Below are 11,117 nucleotides of genomic sequence, written 5' to 3'. Positions count from 1 at the left end.
GAGGAGGAGGGGTGGTTCAATCTAAATGAAATTTCGGCCTTTCAAAGAGAAGCCGGCGCCGGCAGTGAGCACTAATCTCGATCAGCAATTCGGACGCGATCGATCGCCGATTATATCGCTAGGATCGATCATCGCTTTGTGTGGCCGACGGTTGCCGGCGTTGAACGTGCATGAACGTAGGAGGAAGAAGCCTGCGACTACGATAAGAAGGCACCGATACGAGAGATGGCTCCTATCGTCTTCGAGGGACTCGGGGAGATAGGGATTCTAGGGCTAATTACGCGTTACGGCGGAAGAGAGGAGAAAAAATAAAGGGAAGCCGGACGGGGGGAGGAGGGTGGAAAGTAACAAAAAAAAATAGAGCAAGAAACAGAGAAACACGTACCGAGTGAGCATAAAACAGAGCATGGAACGCGTGACTAACAATAAGTCGATGACAGCCGTCTGGCTGGTGGCCAGAGGGTTTGAAGAAATTCCAAAAATATTTTACGGGTCTGATTTAGGATATAATTTTTTTTTTTTGGAAAAAATATATTTTCATGGATCTAGTTGTACGAGCCGGCGAGCACGTGGCCATGGGGGCGCCTGCGTGGCATGCTTTCAACCCCGAGGACATTTCTTTTGCACTTTGACCTCTTAGGCTGTCCGTTTACTCGAGTAAGGGTAGAGACAGCTGGCAACGTTGGATAATCCTTGGATCGACTGTATATTATTCTCGGTGATTCTTATCATATTTTTGGTATCACACAAACCGCGGGTATGCTCGAAGCAGTTTACTCACCTTGATGCACGACGTCATACGTAGGCTTGTGTACACTCGTTATGGATTATATTTATTGACGTTTCGGGATTAATGAGAAACAGAAGACTAAAAAAAACCAGCACTGTCTGCACTCCGGTAACGAGCCGGTAATTAACGAACGACACTGTACGATGATCACTGAATAAATGGAGTCGATGCTGTTTACATATAATTATCACGGAGTCTAGATACGACTCCTCCCATATAAACATTCACGCATCTTGTTTATCCCGTGGGATTGTATCCCAAGGGAATCTCTTCGTAGAGCTCGACAGGAATTTTTCTGCTTGATATCCCAATGCTCTTTCCCCTGCAAAACTCCCGACGAGGTATTCCTCTCCTTCTCTTCGTATTATCCTCCGAACAGTTCATTCGACAGATACACTCGAATCGATCCGGATGGTCCGGCAGACACGATTGAAACGACTGTCAACTTTCTTGAGAATCTATAAAATCTCATAGGAGCAAGGACAGACGATTGCCCGAGTATAGATTCATCGACTAGTCCCAAGGACATGACATTTTTCAATAACAACGTCGAACGCTTAATCCCAGCGTGTCTCGACTCGTCACGAAACCAGAGATGGACAGGTAGACGCTATCAACAAGGAAAACAGGTCCGGCAGGAATCACTATAGGCAATATCCCACGCTGCTGGACGCTTACCACATATAATCAAACGTCTCAATGTCACTCGCGAAATACCTCGTGCTCACTGTAGCCCCACGAACACACCCGAGTATATCCGTTCTCGAAGGTCCGGCTCGATAGACAAGCAGTAGTAAAACAGAAAAGTCCGTTACACGGAGAATGGCTCGCAAAGCATCGTAAACCGTAAACCGTTATTACTCGCTGAAATATGCTTCCGGGCACAATATAATTCGTTAATGTGAATAGCGCGAACCAAGTAGTGACGACCACTACAGGTAAGACGAACGACACCACGCCGCGCGTCGACAGAGATAAGAATAACGTCAGAACCGCTCGGTACGACGGCAGACGAGCGAGTGTGGCTCTGGGAGCTACCCCCACCACGACGGAGAGCGAGCGGGTGAGGTGGGGGAGGCGTTTGAGGGGCAGCAGGAGTAGACGCAGCGGTGGGGACGATAGGTAGACGCGTGGGGCGTGGGTATAGGAGGGGCATCGGTACGTCTCCCCGCGTCGTCCCTTCCACCGCGGGGCCCCCGTCAACCCTTCCTCCCACCACAAGGCCACCCACTGGCCCCACGAGTGAAACATTTCGCGGGTTTCGCGAGGGGTTGGGGAGGCGAAAGGGGGGAAGCCACGGATCGCTGGTAGGGGAACCGCCTGAATACCGAGCACACTTCAGCGGGGTGGGGAAGACAACAGCATTCTGTTAATTGAACGAGTGGGGCCGGGCGCGGGGGAGCGGTGGGGATTACTTGAAGTAATTACTTATTTTTATTATGCTCCGCCTCTCTTACTTGTTAGTTACTTATCGCTGGAGGAGCCCCGGGTCTTACTTCTTCGACGGGATGGTACCTGCTCCGGGACATCGACGGGATCTCTGTTGATAATATACAAGGAAAATTGATATTCGCCGAGCCGTTTGCACAGTGCTTCATTGACGGTAGGATAGGAATAACTATTATATAATGTTTTGAAGCGTTTTAACCTGTCCGACTTCAAATCGGATACAGTACCTGAGGCCCATTCCGAGGGTAGCCCTGGATGCGCTTTGCAGGACGTTCGTTATGGGATGAAGCGATAATAAAGAAATTAAAAAAGGTGTATATGACGAAATAGCGCGACCAAAGGCCCGATCTACCCCGTATTGTTCCGGGTATCGGTTCATCGGGTGAAAACGCCTCGAGGCGATTATTATTTTTTCCGGGACGGACAACAATGGACGTCCCGAGGCCGCAGCGCGGCCTAGAACAGTGTGGTCCTTTTGTCGGGCACTTCCACGACGACGTGCCCGACAAGTGAACGGGTCCTCGAAAAGCAGAATCCCGAACAGTACCGTAGTAATCCCCCTGCTGATTTTCCGTATCTTTTTTTTTCTCCTTTTTTTTGGATCTCTTTTAAAAACCGTTCATCCTCATCTCGTCCCTTCAGTCCTTACGCTGTCCATGGACCGCTTGTTTACATCGTTGCTACAATATCTCATAATCTTATCCCAGTTTATAATAGGAAATCTCACGGGATAAATTGAAAATTTCTTTGACTTTGCCGAATAATATTCAACACCCTATATAATAATGTTCAGCTGGCAAGGGCTACGGAGGGCTGTCATTCCTTTAGGAAAATACACGCGGTTTGTTACCCACGTCGTATACAAATACTTTCTACCTTCTTTCTATCTACGTTTTCTTACGTCCCTCCTCCAACCTTTCTATTCTACATTATGCTCGCCGATCCTGCTACTCTTCTCTCTACTCTTTTTCTTCCCTGCTTATCTTCTCCAAGCGGTCCTACTCCGTGGCGGGAAGCACACTTGTCAAAACTTTTATCTCGACTCGAATCTACCTTCCGCGTACCGGGAAAAACAGCCAAGTGGAACTCCATCCCCGGTACCTGCACTGCGGTCAGGGCTGTAGGACAAAGGGTGCTTGCCCAAGGCAAGAGTGGAGAAAGTCCTGAGGAGAAGGGAGACGGGAAAAACAATGGTGCATGTCGAGCTTACCAGGTCCCGAATAATTGCAAGGGATACCTTCAAAAGGAACCCGCTCGCAAAGGACCAGCATTCCTGTCACTAGGTGTTAAGGATATCGGCCAGGATTTCGAGCGGCCAAGGATTTAGGATTGTTTTCCTGTAATCCAATAAGGATGAGATTTCTTACTGGGAGCGAGAGAGATGAATATAGATATACTTGGTAACAGAAAAGGAAGCCAGGAATGAAAATCGGTCTTTTCAAAAATAAGGGAAGAAATATCATGTGAAATTCTTTTTTTTGAATTTTCTTCCTATACGTGTATACGCGTCTGCTAATTAATCTAAGAGCTTTTGACCATTTCAAATTTACCTACTTTCTGAAAAAATCATTAATCGCTTCTCTTGGATGAATTTCAAGAAGCTTTGGCTACCACGGGAGCCAACCAGGGGTGGAGCACCCGTCAGCCAAATGAAAAGCATCCCTAATTCGAAACTGAGAGGCCAAAGGCAAACAAGTGCCAAACCCTGCTCCAGCATCCCTTATACACTACCTTGTGTCTTTTTATATATTTTGAAATACCAACACTGTATGTATATTGATGCTACTTATACCGGTACTGGCGGTATAGACTGCTACGAAATTCACCCCCAATTATGGACCGTTTACCCGGTGCACCGCGGGAAACGGCATCCCGTAAAACCCCCGGAAATTACGAACTGGAGGACTTGCAGGCTTGAGAATTTAGTGTTGCCGAAGAAAAGGAACTTTTTATATGCTGCTCTTTCACTTTTCACCCTTATTTCTCTAGACTCCCAGCAACCCTTGTATCTTAACGTTCTGGCTTCTCCTTGCTTCTCGTTTATCTGTACCAATAATCTTGCGGCAGATATACTTACGGATAACCAAGAATTTCCGGAATCCACTAATGACCACTTAACAAGAGCAACAACAAAATAGTAAAATATAATACTGCGTCTATTAATCATCCCTTAACGGATGAAATAGCATACAAGATAAAAATTTCAAATAGCTAACGAGTAATAATTAAATTCATTCGTCGGGGCGAGATCTTTAGCTAACCTTAAAATTATTCTCTCTATCAACCCTTATATGCGTATATAGATACAGGCGGGTTAAATATAAGAAATAATAAGATGCAAACAGCGTGGAGGTACTGAGAGTAAGAAAAAGGTCACGATAAAGATGCTGCAGAGAAAAAGGGTGCATCTCGTACGAAACGAAAAAAGAACCTGAAGAAGGTTAAAGGTGGAAGAAGAGGTTGGCCAATGGGAACATTGAAAAGAGGTCCCGGCGAACGAACGAGCCGTTCGAGAGGGCCAATTACCTGCCCGCAGTATGTGGAATATGTTTTCCAGCATATGCGAACACTCGAAACGTAACGTAGGGGTGGTTATCGTGAAATTGAACATTACGAGCAACCCCTCCTACGGCAACCAATAGTATTTCATCCCTTACATCACGTACGCAAAAAGCCTTGAGAAGTGTATTTCATAAACTGGCACTTAACGAGATCATACCTAAATAATTTTCGAAAATATTCTCAAAAAATAAAAATCAATTTTTTCCATTTCCTTTTTTTATCATTTTGAAGAAAAAAAAATTTCTCCAAAAAATTACCAAAAATTTTGGTCTTTCACTTAACAAATAAAAGTACCTGCGTTATACTTGTTAAGTCCCCTCCTGTCTCCTCCTACCGTACTCTCGCCATTTCATCTCGGTGCAGATTAAATTGGGTTCTTAGGACCCAGCACTGAAATATTAATCCTGGACCCGTTCTGCAAAAGAGCTTTTGAAAGCGCGCCATTTTCAAGAGCTTCGTGATTGTTGTTGCGCTCGCGACGGCTTACAATCATGTTACGGGTAGGTAATTATATTTACCTTTTCAGTTTTATTATTTACGGGCACAAGGGGTAACTCCACCCCTTACGTCCATTTCTCCATAAAGCACCGCACCACCACTTCGCGTAGAATGCCGAGGGACACCCGTTATAATAAGGGTAGTTTTCTTTTCACTCCGTGCACAATACCAAATATACGTGCGCGTATTCGACGGTTTACGTACTAGTGACTTGGTTTATTTTCATTCGTTTTATCCAAAAGGCCGCGTCTAACCCCATGAAATCCTAAATTCCTTCATCCTCCCGGTGACACGAGACAGTCATCCCCTATCGATTTCAAGCTGTACCCTTCACTATTGCCAGCACAGTCAACGTCAATCCGATACATGTACTCTGGTAGAATAATAACGATAAGAACAATACGAAAGTTCCCACTTTGGTATTTCGCTCCTTACAGCGTATAAACCCTCTAATAAACGGATGGGTGGGATTAATGCGGGATACCAAAAGAGAGAAGGTAGTTTTCAACATGGTAAAAGGCCACTTCACAATTCAAAATAGCGAACAATACCAGTACACGTTAAATATACAAAATAGTTTGATAACTGTGCAGTGTAGAATTAGTCGGTATAATCAATGAAAACTTTGGACACGTGGCCATTCAAAATATAAAGGGGGTGAAAAATTTTTGAAAAAAAAAAAAAAATTTGACAAAAATTTTTACATAAAAACTGCAGTTCGATACTCGCGTTTGGCTGCTTCGTAACAAAAAATTTGTCTGTATGGTGATTTAGTCTTTTCGAAACTGTTAATGAATGGTATACTCTGGTACAGTCATGGTCACAAGTATGATACCCAACCTCAATTTCAAATGACGCAACGTGACCTCACGCACATGTCTTTCACAACGTGCCTTAGACTGCGATCGTGTAGGCAGTCCCGATTCCGTTCCCGTATAAGATGGACTGTAAGTTTTCTGTACTTGTAGCCGAAACGAAAGTCACGTGGGGAACGGAAATGCACGTGAAAATTCTGATGGGCTTGAGAGGTTCCTACAGGACGGAGAGTAACAATCAGTGCGGACCCGGCATTACCCTCCATTCATACACCTCGACCTCCATGGGCTACCCTCTCCTACGTATTTGGCTGACAATTCTTCATTTGCGTGCAGCAAACTCCCTATACGTCTGCAGCGACCTGGCGAGGGCTGTGAACTACGCATAAGGATTTTCATAATTATGCGCCTGAGGCCTGTACGAAATACTAATTATTGAATGAGTACGTAAGAATTTAAATGGAGAGGGAACAAATTTTTTACGACGTTTTTTTTTTAAATTCAAAATTTTTTCTAGGCTACAAACTCAATTTAGATTAAAATTAAAAAATTCCTATTAAATATATTTTGCAATTTTCAAATTTATTTATTTGTTCTCAGGCTTGTTCGACAGGTCATGGATGTCTGTTGGTTTATTCCCATCGCTGATATAGGGTCAGATGGGGCATTTCCTATGGTATAGTTACGTATACGTAGAGGTGCTCGTCATTTGGCCGGTATTGTCAGAGGCCGACTAACCCCTACTGCCTAGGAATACAGAATTTGGTTCTGCTTAACGATATCCTCGTTGATTTTCCTATGTACTTTTCCGTGGGGACAGGTTCGAGCTCCGGCATAAGAGTAGGGGTACGTGTTCGACTTATACTTGTGGATTACTTACCCATGTGCGAAGACTGGTAAGGAACGATATAGAGAGTGGTATCCTTATTCTGTAAGAAAAAAAAAAAAGAAAAAAAACAATGTTAGATATCAATACGTGACTCATTTTCAAAAGAGTAATTGGGTCAGTTCCAAGGGACTATATGAAAAGTTAAAATCGAGTGACGTAATTGACAAAAAAAAATTTTTAAATTAAAGACAGACCAGCGAAAGGATGCAATTGCCGACGACGTCACGAAGAGATCGGACCAAGTCAAATTGATCCATATTAATAAGAACGCAGATTCGCGTTGGCAGATTTTTGCATAAATTTGAATCGGCACTCGACAGCGATCCTCGCAATTTTCATACAGGAACGCCTGTCGAGCCTCGCGCGCGCAAGGGTTGCGAATTTGAATAATCGCGAATAATTTCCAGACTTTTAGCATGTAAAACGACGAGATATAACAAGGCTGGCTACATCAGGACGTTTAGTGGGAATTCGCTTAGCAAAACTGAAACTGTGGAATGATCGATAATGGGCATTACCAATGGACCAGTTGGTAAATAAGAAAAAAAAAATATTTCTAACTGATATACCTCAATTTTAAAAAAATCGGTCATTTTTCATGAAAAAAAGTTTCTTTTTTTCCTCTAAAAATTTACGTATATAAATAACTCGCATGTTCCGGAAAATCGTAAATTTTTTTTACCGCCACTGTAGTGACCGTTGCCGGTCCTCTAAAGGTCAATATAAATAGTACCTATTAAATATTCGGTAAAAAATTCATCCCACATAGAAATATACGTGTCCATACACATGTCCTAGATTATTAATTGCACACGTGTAAATGGGACCCATGTAATTCATTGTGATGTCCGGCCCTGGCAATGGCACGCAATGCCATTCCATCTCTCGGCAGATTAAAGGCAATCTTATTATACCGAATGACGAGGTCACGTGATCAATCACAAAAACACACAACGGAACTATCACGGCTAATATGGCGGACAGAGACAACGTTGCCCGAAGAATGGCCACCCGTTGAGAACGAGGAATGTGGAACTGTAGCGCAGGGCCGGCCCTGTGGCTTGGGATCACCTCGAGTAAGGCCCCCCACCCAGTGACGTCACAAGTACGTATAAAAACTACGAAAATAAAAATTTTCAAAAGCACTAAAGTCTCGTACGACCTCAAAAATAAATAATAAATTTTCGAAATTTTTTTTTATAATATAAAAATATATATATATGCGATCAACCGATTGTATAAGTATTATCCGACACAAGGGCCTGCCTTTTTTTTTGTATACAACTATGTATACGATTGGGCCCTATCCCATTATAATATCAGGCGCTGCCCCGTCCGTCGGGGCATCTTTTTATATTTCATGCGCATATGTCCATGTATGGGTAACACAGGCGCGCGAGATGAAAGAGTGTAAAATGTCGGACACCTGGGCAGAGAGTTTAGCTGGGTATTGTGGGGAGACAAATATGAGTTAATACGTCATCCCGGGCCTATTCAGGCCCCAGCTGACGTGAATGGTGATCACGAATTAGCCGGCGTATAAATGGGTTTTAATTGGTTTCTGCCGGCTTACAAAATGGTTACCAAGAACACGAGGGGCCCGTGCCTTTAGTCGCGTGAAGAAATAACGCGCAAAGAGAATGAAGATAAAAGATAAAAGAGAAGGTTAGAAAAGGGCGCGACGAATGAGATATATGCCACATGAATCGAAACTCTCGTATATGTATATACACAAACACACAAAAAATTGAAATAACTAAAAATCACTATAATCATAAAAATAAGCATAACCAGCACTTTCCATTCTCCTAAGTCCAGCCAGACATAAAATTACCAACTACAATAGAATCAAAACTACCAACCTTACTTCAATGGCTGACTTGGTTAATATCAAAAGCACCTGACTGCAGTTTAAATGTCAGCACTGTGCTCCTATTGCAAGACAACATATTCAATAGCCCCGTTTCCTTTTGGTATATATGCATATATATCCCCATATGATAATATATATATATATATATATATATATATATATATATATATGTATCTCTATGCACACCGGTTGTGCTGTTCGATATCAACTATACAGTACGTTCATGCTAGTATACTTGCGTGCAAATAAGTACCGCTGATCTCTCCCACGCTCCTCTCACGTGTATGCATGATGCATGCTGCGAGCCACGAACCTTCGGAATACTTGGCAAGTAGTAAAAGGAGTGGTAAAGGATTGTGTAGGATCGATTTGGAGAGTATCACTTTCCACGTAGCCTGTAGTTACGTATCTTGGTATAAGGCAAAGTCAAATTAACAATGTTATCCTGTTATTAATCCGGACACGGGCATTAGTCGAGATACGTGGAGTTATTAATTGAATTAGATCTTCCCGTTGGAAGTGACCGACCCGATATTTATATATATACTTTTTGATTTTTTGATCCTGGGTATTGTCTTCAGAGATATTTTTTAATTATACATTCTATCGTGCTGGTATATATACAGTATACAGATACAGTAACACCGAGATCTTTTACATGGGCATACTGTCCGCCATGATGCGGGACTAGATTCTCTCTGGCCGGTAGAATCTGATAAGGCCCCGGAGAGTCCCGGTATGCCGTAGAAGAGCCAGAAGTCATCAATTTTCTAGAAAGATAAATAAACTAGGCCGACGACACGGTCACGGGCGAAAGTTTTCTGGGCCTTGAATATACGTTACACGTGGGGGCCTTATTGATCGACGGTTACGTCCAGCTTTGGAATCCCGTCCGAAGACAGTAGTATATACAGTCGGTATTGAAGATCGATCTTGCGGTAGGATGAAAAAGGTCGTGGGATTTTGTTCTTGGGTTCAGCCGAAGAGTTTTCTCGATCGCGCATTATGGCATAAAGAGTGAACAGGAACCAATCGGTTACTTAAGATTGGGCCTCAAGAGGAGCATTACGATCGCGGCAGCCAAGTGGGGCCTATGGATTCTTCTTCGGCTGTTTTCTTTCTTTTACGATCTTCCTTTTGCTCTGTTTGTCTCTTCTCTCTTGTTCTCCCCCCCCCCTCCCCGCACCGACCGTCCTATCGTACCAACCAACAACCCCCTCAAAAAAGTAAGTAATCCGCTTTCGTACAAAAACAAACTCAACGGGAAAAAAGATCGACGATCGGCTGATCGCCAAGCAGACAGGATCATTTATATAAAGATCACTGAGCCCGAACCACCTACACTGACTCGATTCAAGAGAAATATGTACGCGCTTGCTTACCCACGTCGCCTGTGCGCAGGTTGGACTTACAAACACGAGGACGGAACAGAGGAGACAAAGGGACCGCCGGTCAGGGCTGTCACAAGGGATGAGCCCGTGGGTTAACCACCTTGTAGCCACCCTCTGTAAAGAGGTACTGGATTCCAGTAAGGAATTCTCGGGATGAGGACGAAAGACGCTGGACGATTGGAAATCTGACAATGATGTGAGTCATTATAGAAATTCTCTGTTTACTATATGCACGTTCATTCGCAGGACGTCCGAGTGCCCGTTGGACTATATAATACGGTGCCACTAGTAGCGCCTGTAAAGGACAGCCCTGGACTCCAGAATGACAGCAGCCTGTCGAAGAAAGAGCGTCAGAACGTTTTCCTTGAATCGTTATAAAAACGGAAGCAAATGAACCGACCCAACCGGGCCCAAGAATAGTACGCGGGACTCGACAGTCCAGACAGTCCCAGCTATACCACATACGTGATAATATGGACTCGGTTTTCGGCGTGACCTTCTCACCCTTTTTTTCCAAAATCTCAAAGAGGGGATAGCAGGTATAAATTATGCGGGAATAAAATTTGAAAAAAAAATGGCGTCCTGAAAAATGGCGAATGCAGATTCAAGAGGTTATGTAAGAGTCTGACAAGTGGATCTAGTTAATGAGCATTCGTCACATGAATTGGTATAGAAAAGAGGGGTTGAGGAGTGGCTAGATGAAAGGATGAAGAAGTTTCGTTTTTAAGTAAAAAAAATGTCGAATGAGGTTAAAGGCTCGATTCCTTATGTAGATCAAATAGCGTTATTTATTGTATGCTTGGTACGTGGACACACACCCTCTTCCTATTTCTCATTATTTTACCCCCCC

General features: G+C 43.6%; 1 protein-coding gene across 3 annotated transcripts in view; it reads right to left on the bottom strand.

Moving 5' to 3' along the window:
• LOC107266167 (LIM/homeobox protein Lhx9) overlaps positions 1 to 11,117 on the bottom strand; it is a 177,127-nt gene that overhangs the window by 73,186 nt on the left and 92,824 nt on the right. For 2 of the 3 annotated variants that reach the window (XM_025083367.1, XM_025083366.1), the window contains one exon: positions 6,995 to 7,043. The gene's annotated coding sequence lies outside the window, so the exon portion shown is untranslated. Of the gene's footprint in view, positions 1 to 781; positions 1,799 to 6,994; positions 7,044 to 11,117 lie in introns of those variants that run through there. The other variant, XM_025083365.1, reaches the window with a different exon arrangement.

This window comes from Cephus cinctus, unplaced genomic scaffold (genome assembly GCF_000341935.2).
Source record: "Cephus cinctus unplaced genomic scaffold, Ccin1 Ccin1_scaffold0299, whole genome shotgun sequence".
In the NCBI taxonomy this organism is placed as follows: domain Eukaryota; kingdom Metazoa; phylum Arthropoda; class Insecta; order Hymenoptera; family Cephidae; genus Cephus; species Cephus cinctus.
This window is presented reverse-complemented; position numbering and strand designations above follow the sequence as displayed.